The sequence below is a fragment of the Leopardus geoffroyi genome, chromosome B3 (assembly GCF_018350155.1).
Source record: "Leopardus geoffroyi isolate Oge1 chromosome B3, O.geoffroyi_Oge1_pat1.0, whole genome shotgun sequence".
NCBI classification, from domain to species: Eukaryota; Metazoa; Chordata; class Mammalia; order Carnivora; family Felidae; genus Leopardus; species Leopardus geoffroyi.
Window position 1 is genome coordinate 80,472,718 of NC_059337.1, and position 12,108 is coordinate 80,484,825.

Sequence of the window (12,108 nt, forward strand, 5' to 3'; positions counted from 1 at the left end):
AACGTTTATTTATTTTTGAGACAGAGAGAGACAGAGGATGAATGGGGGAGGGTCAGAGAGAGGGAGACACAGAATCCGAAACAGGCTCCAGGCTCTGAGCTGTCAGCACAGAGCCCGACGCAGGGCTCGAACTCATGGACCGCGAGATCATGACCTGAGCCGAAGTCGGCTGCTTAACCGACTGAGCCACCCAGGCGCCCCTTTGTTTTATTTTTTGAATTGAACTCTCAGTATGTGCTCCACTCTACATAAATGATCCATAACAAAACCACACAATGCCTCTATATATAACTTCCTTTAAGATATGATTTGAAATGACTATGGTTGTTATTAGTGGAAAACACCAATAGGATTGCCCAAGGAAAATCTAGAGATATATAACAAATAAATCAAGAGTATTACATAGGAAGAACTGTAGGTCTAATGACTCTGAACCACAATATACATGATGTTCAGGATTCTTTCTTTCTTTCTTTTTTAATGTTTATTTATTTATTTTTGAGAGAGAGAGAGAGAGAGAGAGAGAGAGCAAGCTGGGGAGGAGCAGAGAGAAAGGGAGAAAGGATCCCAAGCAGGCTCTGCTCTGTCAGCGCAGAGCCTGACACAGGGCCTGAACCCATGTATCATGAGGTCATGACCCAGACCAAAATCAAGAGTCAGATGCTCACCTGACTGAGCCACCCAGGCGCTCTTCAGGATTCTTTCTTTAAAAAGCTTCTGATTCCCATGCAAATAATATGGATGTTGATAAACAGCAATATTGAACTACACCTTCTCTTTTCACCCTCCAATCTGGACATCTTTCAGTGTTCCCTATCTTAGTGACTGACATCACCATCCCTTCAAGACTAGAAGTCATCTATGACCCTTCTTGCCACCCCCATATCTAATCCATCCCCAAGTCTTGCAGGTTTGTCTCCTGCGTATTTCTCACATCTACCCATTACTGTCTCCACGGCCACCATTCTAGAGCAGGCTGTTACTGCCTCTGACCTGGACTACTGCAACCGTCTAATTTGGCGCAAGGAATCCACTGATTCATTCTTCAACCCATCCTCCAAACTGCAACCAGAGAGGATTTTTTTAAACTTTTTTTAATGTTTATTTTTGAGAGAGAGACAGAGTGCTAGTGGGGGAGGGGCAGACAGAGAGAGACACAGAATCCAAAGCAGGCTCCAGGCTCCGAGCTGTCAGCACAGAGCCTGATAGAGGGCTCAAACTCATGAACCTTGAGATCATAACGTGAGCTGAAGTCAGACGCTGAACAGTCTGAGCCACCCAGGAGCCCCGAGGATTTTTTATCTGATTCAAATATGATATGGCCCATCTCCTCCACATCTTACTGTCAAAACAAACAAAAAACACTTAAGCTAAAAACTTAAAAACCAAATATTTTCTTGCCGGGCAAGGAAACAAGAAATCCTGGCTGGGGCCAGGCACTCAAAAGTACCAGAAAGAACACACAGTGTTCCTACTAATTAGGCATCAAAAGCTAGCACTGTGGATTGGATAAAATGAGTCAATAGGTCTTTACATAATTGGTTAAAACAAGTAGACCCATTCTTTGTTCATCATTAATCAGAAAAGAGTCTTCAGTTAGATCCAGTAAGGGTCTTATGTCCTGGGGTGGTGGGGAGTGGGTGTCACTCAAATTCATGGTCCTTTATCAGCTTCACCTGCTTACAATAGCTGTGACAAAACATAAAAGCCAATTTTAATATCTCCTGTGCAAGTACTGCTATTTGAAGAAAATTTTCCTTTCACATTACTCCTTCATTCCCACTCCTAGTATTGCAGGCTTCTCATTATTCTATGATCTCATCATTTTACTTCCCCAGCCCCGTCATGGTGCTCTTTAAGCCCTGCCCACACTGGGCTTGAATTCTCTCTCAGATGCCTTGTACTCTTCCCTCTTACTGTGCTGGTAAATACTGTTCTCATCACGCCACTACCCCTTTAGCTTAGTGAAGTTGTCATTCTTAAAATCTCAGCCCAACTGTCATTTCCTTCCAGTTTTCCCTGGCTCTCCACTGCAGGTAAGACTCTTCCATTATACACCTGCCAACAAAACTTGTTTTTTGTTCCTCAGGATACTTACCTCAGCTTATTTGATTCTTGGGTTTAGTTAATTAACATCTGTCTCCTCTCCTTGACTGACAACAGGGATTGGTTGCATTTTCTTTTGCTCAGCATTGTGTCCACCAGTATCTTCTAAAATGTCAAACAGAATTAGTGCTTTAAAAAGTGATGCTCATTATTTCTTGAATGAGTGAATGAATGAATGAATGAATGAACTGACAGAGGGATGAATGAATCTATACTAGCTGGAGTTTGGGACTACAAGCTAACAGAAGTAAGAAAAATTTTATGAAAGCCTTAGCTTGTTCTCATTGTCATAAGGTTTAATTATGAAGATTTGAAGAAATTAAATCTGTAGTTTATTTTTTTATTTTTTTATAAAATTTTTTTAAATGTTTTATTTATTTTTAAGACAGAGAGACAGAGCATGAGTGGGGAGGGGCAGAGAGAGAGGGAGACACAGAATCTGAAGCAGGCTCCAGGCTCTGAGCTGTCAGCACAGAGCCCAACATAGGGCTGAAACTCACGAACTGTGAGATCATGACCTGAACCAAAGTTGGATGCTTAACCAACTGAACCACTCAGGCACCCCTTAAATCTGTAGTTTAAATAAAGCATTTGGTAAGATAGGAAAGGAAATGAGGAGAAAAAAAAGAAAAGACACACAGTCTTCAATTATTTCCTTAAAGCAGCCATTAACTTAGACTCGATAAATCACTCTTGGACCATCCTACCACCTATATTACCTTATGCCATCATTCTAGGTCACACCCTCAGGCACACAATGATTATACTTCAGTCTATAGCACCAGCCTAAATTCCCAATTTAATTATTTGTTGTCAGTTGATGTCACAAATTAGTGTTAATTAAATGTAGCTCTTTTTGTCCTTGTGCCTTTTGTTTCTAATAGCTGTAGATCCAAAGCCTATTCTCTAAAAACAGTTTCATGTAAATATGCTTTCATTAATTTAGTGATTATCTGATGCAAATAGACGTAAGAGAGAAAAGGGATGCCTGAAGGCATGTATAAGAACTAATGAGTGACGCTAAACCAACTGTAAAATAATTGAAGCTCAAAATGCTGTCCAAGTTTATAAAATATTTCCTTTGGAGAAGTATGTTATTATAGGAGGAAGTTAGAATATATACTTTATTAATCTATCATCTTCTAATGCTTACTATTGTTATACTTGGACACATTTTAGAAATTGCATTACTATTACACATGACAGATTAAACCCAAGTTTATTCCAACTCTCTTGTGAATGGCAGTGTTTTAGTCCATTTGGGCTGCTGTAATAATGTATCACACTGAGTAGCTTCTAAGCAACACAACTTTATTTCTTACAGTTATGGAGAATGGAACTCCTGAGATCAGGGTGCCAGCCTGGTCAGTTGAAGGTCCTCATCCTCTTGCAGACCTCTCTTTGTGTCCTTGCATGGCTGAAGGGGCTAGGGAGCTCTGTGGGGTATCTTTTGTAAAAGCACAAATCCCATTCCTGAAGGCTCTACCCTCATGACCTAACCATCTCCCAAAAGCCCACCTCCAAATACCATCATATTGGGCATTATGATTTCAACATATAAATTTGGGGAAGGGGGGGGACACAAACATTCAGACTACAGCAAACAGTGAAGGAAGACAGCACACAAAGGCAAAGAGAACAGAAGAGCTAGACAAAAGTCTGGAAGCTGGAAAGAGATTACCAGCTGGCAGAGATTACCATTTAGGGAAGTTAAACCTAGAGAACTCTGGTCTTGGGTCATCCATCAGATGCTGCTAAGGGCAGAGGTGCCATAAATAAAACAGAGAAACTAACTAAAACTTTATATATGACATGGTAATACCCAGAACTCCCTTCCCCCATTTGACTTCCAGAACACTGGCAGCCAACTTTATAACCTCCAAGGCAAAAAACTGAAAGAAAGCGATCCACCCAAAAGAGATAATCTATAGAAACTGTCACTTGAGGACCCTTCAAAGAAAGGATCTACATACTCCCTACCATTCTACACCAGGCAGTAAACTAACTCAAAATTTAGAACATCTTGTCAGCATTAAAGGGCATCATTCTCAAATGTGGACAACCAAGGTTTATTTGTCAAAATGCTGTCTCTCTTTCAAGTTCCTCTCAATGTCACTTTTTCCATAAAGATTCTCCCTGAGTCATCAGTTTATATGGCATTAACTATAACCTATCTTGGGTGCCTGGGTGGATCAGTCGGTTAAGTGTCCGACTCTTCGTTTTGGCTCAGGTCATGATCTCACAGTTCGTGAGTTTGAGCCCCATGTCGGGTTGAGCCCCATCTCGGGCTCTGGGCTGACAGCTTGGATCCTGGACCCTGCTTTCAATTCTGTGTGTGTCTCTCTCTGTCCCTCTCCCACTTGTTCTATGTGTCTCTCAAAAATAAACATTAAGAATAAAACCTCGTCATGAAGTTATCCTACATGCTTTAACACTTGTTAGATGTATGCTCTCCTTGACTGCAGGTACATATCCACATATCCAGTTATTTCCTAAACAGATACTTAGATACCCCTATTTTCCTCACACTTCACATTTCCAAAACTGAGCTCGTCATCCTGCCTTCCAAACCCGTGTTTCCTGTCTCACCAAATGGCACTTCAACTACCCAATTACCTCAGTCAGAAATCTAGCCTCTTATCTACTACTTCCTATACAATCTTTCAACAAATTCTGCTCTTTCAACCTTTCATATGTATCTCAAATCTCTATCTTTACTCCCTTACTGAAAACACTTCAGTGGTTTCCCAACTACCTTAGAATAGAATCCAAACTCCTTAGAAAAACTGTTGATACCCTGCACAGTCTGACTTCTGCTTTTCTTTCCAGTTTCAAACACCCTACACTCTCTAGAAAAAGAAACTTTGCAAGACTTTTCCCCTCCACTTGCAGTGCCTTTCCTTCCAGTCCTCTAACTCCCCATCCCTTAGGTCTCAGAGAGGACTTCCCCAACAAAGTAGGTCAGGTACCCCTGTTATCCTTTTGCATGATAACCCATACATTCCCTTCATAGCATTTATAGTTAGTAGATAATATGTGTACTATAAGGTTATTTGTTTAATATATACTCCATCTATGACTCTGTAAACTCCATGAAAGCAAGACAATAGATGTTTTTCCTGCTATTGTATCCCTAGCACATAGCCTGATCTATAATGGGCACTTAACTATTTTTTCAATAAACAACTGAATATTTATTGGATGAAAAATATTGATTTTTAACTTACTTGAAAGCCCAATGCTGGTGGATACAGGAATGGAAAACATAATCACACAGGAGAGCCATTATCAAAATTGAATCTTTAACACATGGCAACAGAATGGATGTGAAAGACACATTGCAAGAAAGAATGAAAGGTGGATCTTAGGTCTGCTGATGATTCAGACCTAAGTGACTGGGAAAAGGAGAGGGCTACTCTAATAAGTAGGAAAGTTAGAAGGAGGGTTGTTTGGATAAAGAGATGGTGAATGTGTGTTTAGAAATGTGGAGTTGGAAGAGCTAATTCCATTAAGGTTGAAATTGTAAGTGTGTAATTGGGAACATAGGTCCATAACTCTGAAAAGAGGATGTGATTAGAGTTAAAACCATTTTGGAGTCTTTTTAGTGGAGACGATATTCCATCTACTGCTCTTTCAGGCAGATGTATACTCTCAGTGCATCCTGCACTTAGCTTTTGTAAATCTTCTCACACTTGTAAAGCTTGTTCAATGCTGGTCTTTCTCTACTTGATTGTAAGTTTCATGAGGACAGTATTGCTCTATCCTTAGGAAGGGAAACACTAGATTCCCTACAGTGTAGGGATTCTGGGAACAGGTAGTCAGGAAAACCAACCTTCAGGTTGCTGAATGGAAAAACGTTCCTTTTTCCAATGGCAGTAATGGCAGCCACACTAGAGGAATTTCCATAACACAGTGGCCCAGCATTTTTCCACCAAAGAAATGAACAAATTCTTTTAAATCACACAGTTGGCTAGTAGCACAGTTGTAATTAAGATTTATGGTTCTCTCGGGGCACCTGGGTGGCTCAGTCGGTTAAGCGTCTGACTTTGGCACAGGTCATGATCTCACGGTTTTTGAGTTCAAGCCCCGCATTGGGCTCTGTGCTAACAGCTCAGAGCCTGCAGCCTGCTTCAGATTCTGTGTCTCCCTCTCTCTCTCCCGCTCCCCTGCTCATGCTCTGTTTCTCTCTGTCTCTCAATAATAAATAAACGCTAAAAAAAGATTTATGGTTCTCAATCCAGTAGCCTATCTCTCGTGTACAATTGCAACATGCACGTCTACTAAATATCTACCACAATCTACCATAATGTGAAACAGATTATCCCACTATCTCAGGTATATTATGGATATAAATTTGTCAATTTTAGTGTTGTTTTAAAGCTTTGAGATACAATTTGATATTTAGAATCCTAGACAGGCTTAAACTTTGAAAGTATCCACCCATCCAGTGATTTGTTGATTTCTTCTTTCTCTATACTTATTCACAAAGATTTATGTCTTGCCAACATCATTAAAATTAGTTCTGAATCCAAGTTGCAGACTATTTGATTATGTTATGTAAATACCACTCAAAGAACTTTCCCAGAAGTTTTAAACACCAGGGGCAATAGATAATCTTGTGACTATTACAGCTGCTATTTACAGATAATATGGCAATGCTGTAAACTTATTTCTATATAATTTAATCTGATGAAACCGTATCAATAGTATCTCCTTTTATTAATGATTTTACTCCTTGATTTCAATTAAATTCACCTAAACATGCACTTGAAGCATACAGGCACGTAACAATTATTTCCTGAAATGAACTGATAAGTACTGTGTTACATGCTTCCCCGTTAATGAAAGATAAAACGATATGGAGCCCGCCTTTAAACAAAACTCTGAGATTCCTACCATTAACATTAATCCAAAGCTGAGCTACTTCTCATTCTGTTTTACTTTTTGTGAAGTGTGCTATATCGTGAAACCTAAAAATCAATGTTGAAAAAACTAAATTATACACCCACACGTATATAAATTATATAATTATTCACATGGTGGATTATTATAGAATATTACCAATTCATTTGCTACAATAAACTTTTTTTTCCAAAGAGTTATATAAAACACACATGGAATTACTTCATTTTTAGTGTTTCCCCCATAGTATAAATCATTTTTCTCTGCCTAAGATATCACTATCTCTCCAGCAGGCTAATCCCAGGAGGTTTAGCAACCACAATTACTACATTTAAATATTCCACATATCTGTCAAGACTTAAAAGAATTCTGTGGTGTCAGTTTAAATATAAATATATATAATTCTAGTTAATCATCACTTAAGGCGGTTTTGAAAACCACATTACTTGCTGCTGCAAATGTCAGTGTTAGATTGTCTATGTTGTGTAATGTGCTATAGTCCCACTCTCTTTATTGATTTATTGGTTAAGAAAATGTCCATACTGATTCTGCCAGACATAAGTGTTCTCTTTATCCAGAAAATACATAGTTTCTCACTGAGGTAAACTTGTCAAGATCATTTCATCTAATCGTCAAAGAGAAAAGAACACCAGAAAAATCACTCTTGTGCTTTACATAGAGCTCAAAGTGAGGTTGGAAATCTCACATAAATATAGTATTTCAAGAAAATGCTAGCAAAACATATTACAAGCTTTTCATTTGTTTCCTCTGCTTCTGAAGGAAACCTTTATATTTACCAGTGACCGTACTAACGGTCAATAGCTTTCATTCTTCTTTTGCCTTTTAATGTAAGTGCAGATTTTGTGCATTTTGTAATTTCATCTTATAAACAGCTTCAATGACCCAGCAATGAAAATCAAGCATTTTGATGGTATAGTAACTACAGCTACATAATTTTACACTGGGATGGGTCAGAGGGTTGCTATATTTACCTTTAAGTTAGGTCTGTTCCTGTGTCTGTATTTATTTATCCTACTTGAATAGCGCTTACAGTGAAGATAAAAGTGTAATTATTTTTACAACAATGAAAGATTCAGGGTGCCAGAACCTAATATCCTAGTGCCCAGCAACCATAACTAGCACCAGTGAATAGCACTTCAAGGCTTTTAATCTCCATGACAACCTACCTTGCGTTATTCAATAAAATACCACTTTGCATGCATACAAACATATTCTTCATGCACACAGTCTACTTGTTAATAAATATCACCCGCACTGAACACCAAAAAAAAAAAAAAAAAAAAACCCACCTTCCTTTTAAATAACTCTGAGTTCTCCCTGTAAAACTAATTAACTGAACTGAGAAAGAACCTAATTTATATCTTTACATCTATAGCACACCTACGTAATAAGCCAACCAAAAGACTTTCTGTAATAGATGTTGAAACTGATCCCTTCTTCAGTGTGAAATGCTATGAAGGCACTACCCCCAAAACCCACTTGGGTGCTGTATCAGTAATACTTTCTTGTGGTGAGTAGGTCATTTCACTTGAGACCTAGTTGTTGCTAATGTTCTTCTATGGGAAAAATATTCTGCTACAGGCTCAGCATTTTCTGTTTATTCTCTTCATCGTTAAGGACAATTTTCTAATTTCTAGGGTAAGACTGACGGGTTTGTTGATTATTCGGGTTCTTGACATCTCCTTTGAGCTTTTGTTTATTTTGCTCCTTATAATTTTTTGGCAATCAAGAATAGATCAGGAAGAGCACCTGGGTGGCTCAGCTGGTTGAGCATTGGACTCAATTTCAGCTCAGGTCATGATCCCAGGGTCATGGGATCTAGCCCTGTGTCAGGCTCCTCACAGAGCATGGAGCATGTTTAAGATTCTCTCTCTCTCGCCCTCCCCCCAACTCACATATACACTCTCTCTCTTTCTCTCTCTCTCTTTCTAAAAAAAAAAAAAAAAGGAATAGATAAGGAAATATTGGAAGAGAAAACTTGAAACTTGCAGGGGGTGGTTTTCCCTGACCCCTTTACTTTCAGGTGAGGAGGTGGAAGATAAAAGTAGTATCTAAAATGAGATGTGAAAGTTTCTGTTGATTTAGTTTATCCATATTTCATTTTTTGAGAGGAACAGAATGGGTTTATTGCACAGAACCTTACTTTCTTTTTAACTCGTCAATCTAAGGTGACTTCTATGTAAATCTGAGGAGCATTAGAAGAGAAAGATCTTGGAAATCAGAGAACTTGGCTTGATACATTGAATGTTCTGTCCAAGATAGATCACAATTTAATTTTTTTTAATTTTTTTAATGTTTATTTATTTTTGAGAGAAAGAGAGAGAGAGAGAGAGAGAGAGCGCACAAGTGGGGGAGGGACGGAGAGAGACACACACACACAGAATCTGAAGCAGGCTCCAGGCTCTGAGCTGTCAGCACAGAGCCTGACACGGGACTCGAACTCACAAACTGTGAGATCATGACTTGAGCCAAAGTCAGACACTTAACCGGCTGAGCCAACCAGGCACCCCACAATTTACTTTTTAGATGCTGCTTTGTTTTCTTATGAAAATTACTTCTCCTTTCATCTCCCTGGTTCCTTTTCAAAATGATTTCTTTACTCTCTTCCCTACTCAGTTAGCAGATTAAGGTATTGTTAACTGTTGTACAGAATACATAAAACTCTTCGCATATTTGGGGCACCTGACTGGCTCAGTCAGATGAGCATGCAACTCTTGATCTCAGGGTTGTGAGTTCAAGCCCCATGTGGGGTATAGAGATTACTTAAATACATAAAACTTAAACTTTCATATTTGGAAAAAATATTTTGAATATAATAACCCCATCTAAGAAAACAACTTACAAAAAAAGACACTTTAGTCCCAGTTTTCCTAAACTAAACTAATGTGGAAGCAAAACTTGGTACTTCTGTCTAGATAACTTCAAATAGGTTGTGCTCATAACATCCACAAGCCACTCATTTTGCCTTTGCCAACAGCGGATGGCAAATGTGTCTATTTTGCTGTCTTCTCTGTCACAATCACTTCAGGATCCTGAAGTTCACTCCACTCCTTATGTCAAGCAGTCAGTACAGAATCAGAAAAGCAATTATGTGAATAATCTAACAAACATTTTATTAAAATAAATCAATTTATTTTCTTTGAATTTTATGAAACAACCAATTTCAGTAACATTTTTATTGTACGGTAAAACTGGATTGTTTTTCCTGAATTGACTGGTTACTTTGGCATATAAAAAGCTTTTCAAGTGTCATAATTATTATATGACAATGGGAGACAACCAGGCAACCTGTTTTTCAGGGCTCTGAGGGCTGAGGCAAGTAGACAGATTTTATCAAATATCATGAATCTAGCGTTATTGGGATTTGAGTAGGTCTCTAGCAATGGTGGCTTCTTGTTTTGTTTTGTTTTTTTACATGACAGCCCTTGCCATTAGTCTTTGAGCTCCTTGAGAGCCAGCACTGTGTGTCTCTCCAATGTTCTCTGATTTCCAAAAGAGTGGCCACCACATAAAAAATACTCCCAGATGTCTGTTTAATCTAACCAAATTAAATTCCAAGTAAAGTCATTTTCAAGCACAACATTCTAATCATTAGGTTCTAGCACATTTCTTGCTTGATATTGGGTTAGAAGTCTTATGCATTTAGAAAATTTAAAATTGGTCCACTTAAGCAATTTCCAATCGCTTTGATTAGTGCATTAAAGCTGAATATCAACATTTCTATTTTTGTGTCTTTAAATATTGCTATGAATAGTAATAATGCATCCTCAGCAGTATCCCCTCTCCCTGACACTACCATGGTGAGAAAAGCACTATACTAAGATCCAGTAAATCTGACTGAGAAGAAAATAGCATTTCTTCCACTATTTTTAAGTGAATATAAATTTTACAAAATATATCCAACAAAATAATTTTTATAAGCACAAAATCCAAAGGAAATGAAAATGTCATGAAGTTTCCCTTGTCTTCAGGACCCCACCCCCCAAATAACAGCATTCTATTATCTGAAAAGTCACCAAAGAAGAGACTTTAGGTGATTAATTTTGTCACTTGTTTTAGTGGTTCACAACACTTGTGTATAATCCAAACCACACATACGGTTAAATGTCAACTTACCTTTTCTGACCTAACCCTCAACAAGGCTAATAGATTTTTTATGTAAAGAATAAAATAATTCTCAGACCTTTTGTGGCTTTGTTTACAGTGAGTCAAAGAATTGTGAGCTTCACTTGCTTTTCTGATTCCAGAATTCACTACCCAACCAGCCAGCAGTTTAATGTTTTAATTTCTAGTGAGCCCTTCACCAAGGTTGCCTGGGTCGGGTTTTACCAAACTTAGTGATGTATAAGGGCAGGCCTGCTCCAACTCTTGTGTGTCTGTGGACTTTCTAGTTGTTTAGAGAGCCAACTAACTACTCCTGCAGTTCATATAAAGATCCTAGTCATATAAAGATATGGTGTACTGGTAAGCAGATTTTCTAAAACTAAAGCCCCATGTTGCCAATTTTCATGGTATAAATTAAATGCTCCCACCATGTCTGATTTCAAGCTGCCAACATGAGATCACTGAGCAGGAAGTTGGGAAGAGATCTACGTACCTGCCTGCCTGACCCAGTAAGAGTCCATTCCAGCACTCCACAACTAGTTGCTGACTCTGTCTTAGGGATTTTTTTTTTCTGATTATAAAAGTAATTGGCACACAAAATTGGAGATCATTAATACTAAAAAGAAGAGAAGAAAGTACCCTACACTTCTAAAAGCCAAAGATAGTCATTGTTAATATGGTATATGGTACTAGTGTCTATAGTGACATGATAGTGATAGTTACATAAGTAACTATCATAACTAACTATCATAACTAAATTACGAGGAATTTTGAAATATCTATGTTCATTCCAGTGTACCTTTCTGGAAACCATAGAAGTTTCGATATATGTCCAAACTGGAGTCACTCCTAATGGGAATATCAAGAAAAAAAAGACCTGGAACTCAAAAGGAAAAGGAACAAAACTGGCTAAGAATTAGTGGAAAACTTAGCAATGAACTCTTAGATAGCTAAAGCTGGAAGAAAAGAAGACTC

The 12,108-nt window shown here is 38.2% G+C and overlaps 1 long non-coding RNA gene across 1 annotated transcript; it reads right to left on the reverse strand.

The window, feature by feature from the left end:
* Positions 1-1,378: 1,378 nt before the first annotated feature.
* Positions 1,379-3,608, reverse strand: LOC123583500. Its single transcript, XR_006704910.1, has 3 exons — positions 3,429-3,608; positions 2,099-2,211; positions 1,379-1,689 (listed from the first exon to the last, which is right to left on the reverse strand). It is a non-coding gene; the product is annotated as an uncharacterized LOC123583500 (long non-coding RNA).
* Between the last annotated feature and the right edge of the window lie 8,500 nt (positions 3,609-12,108).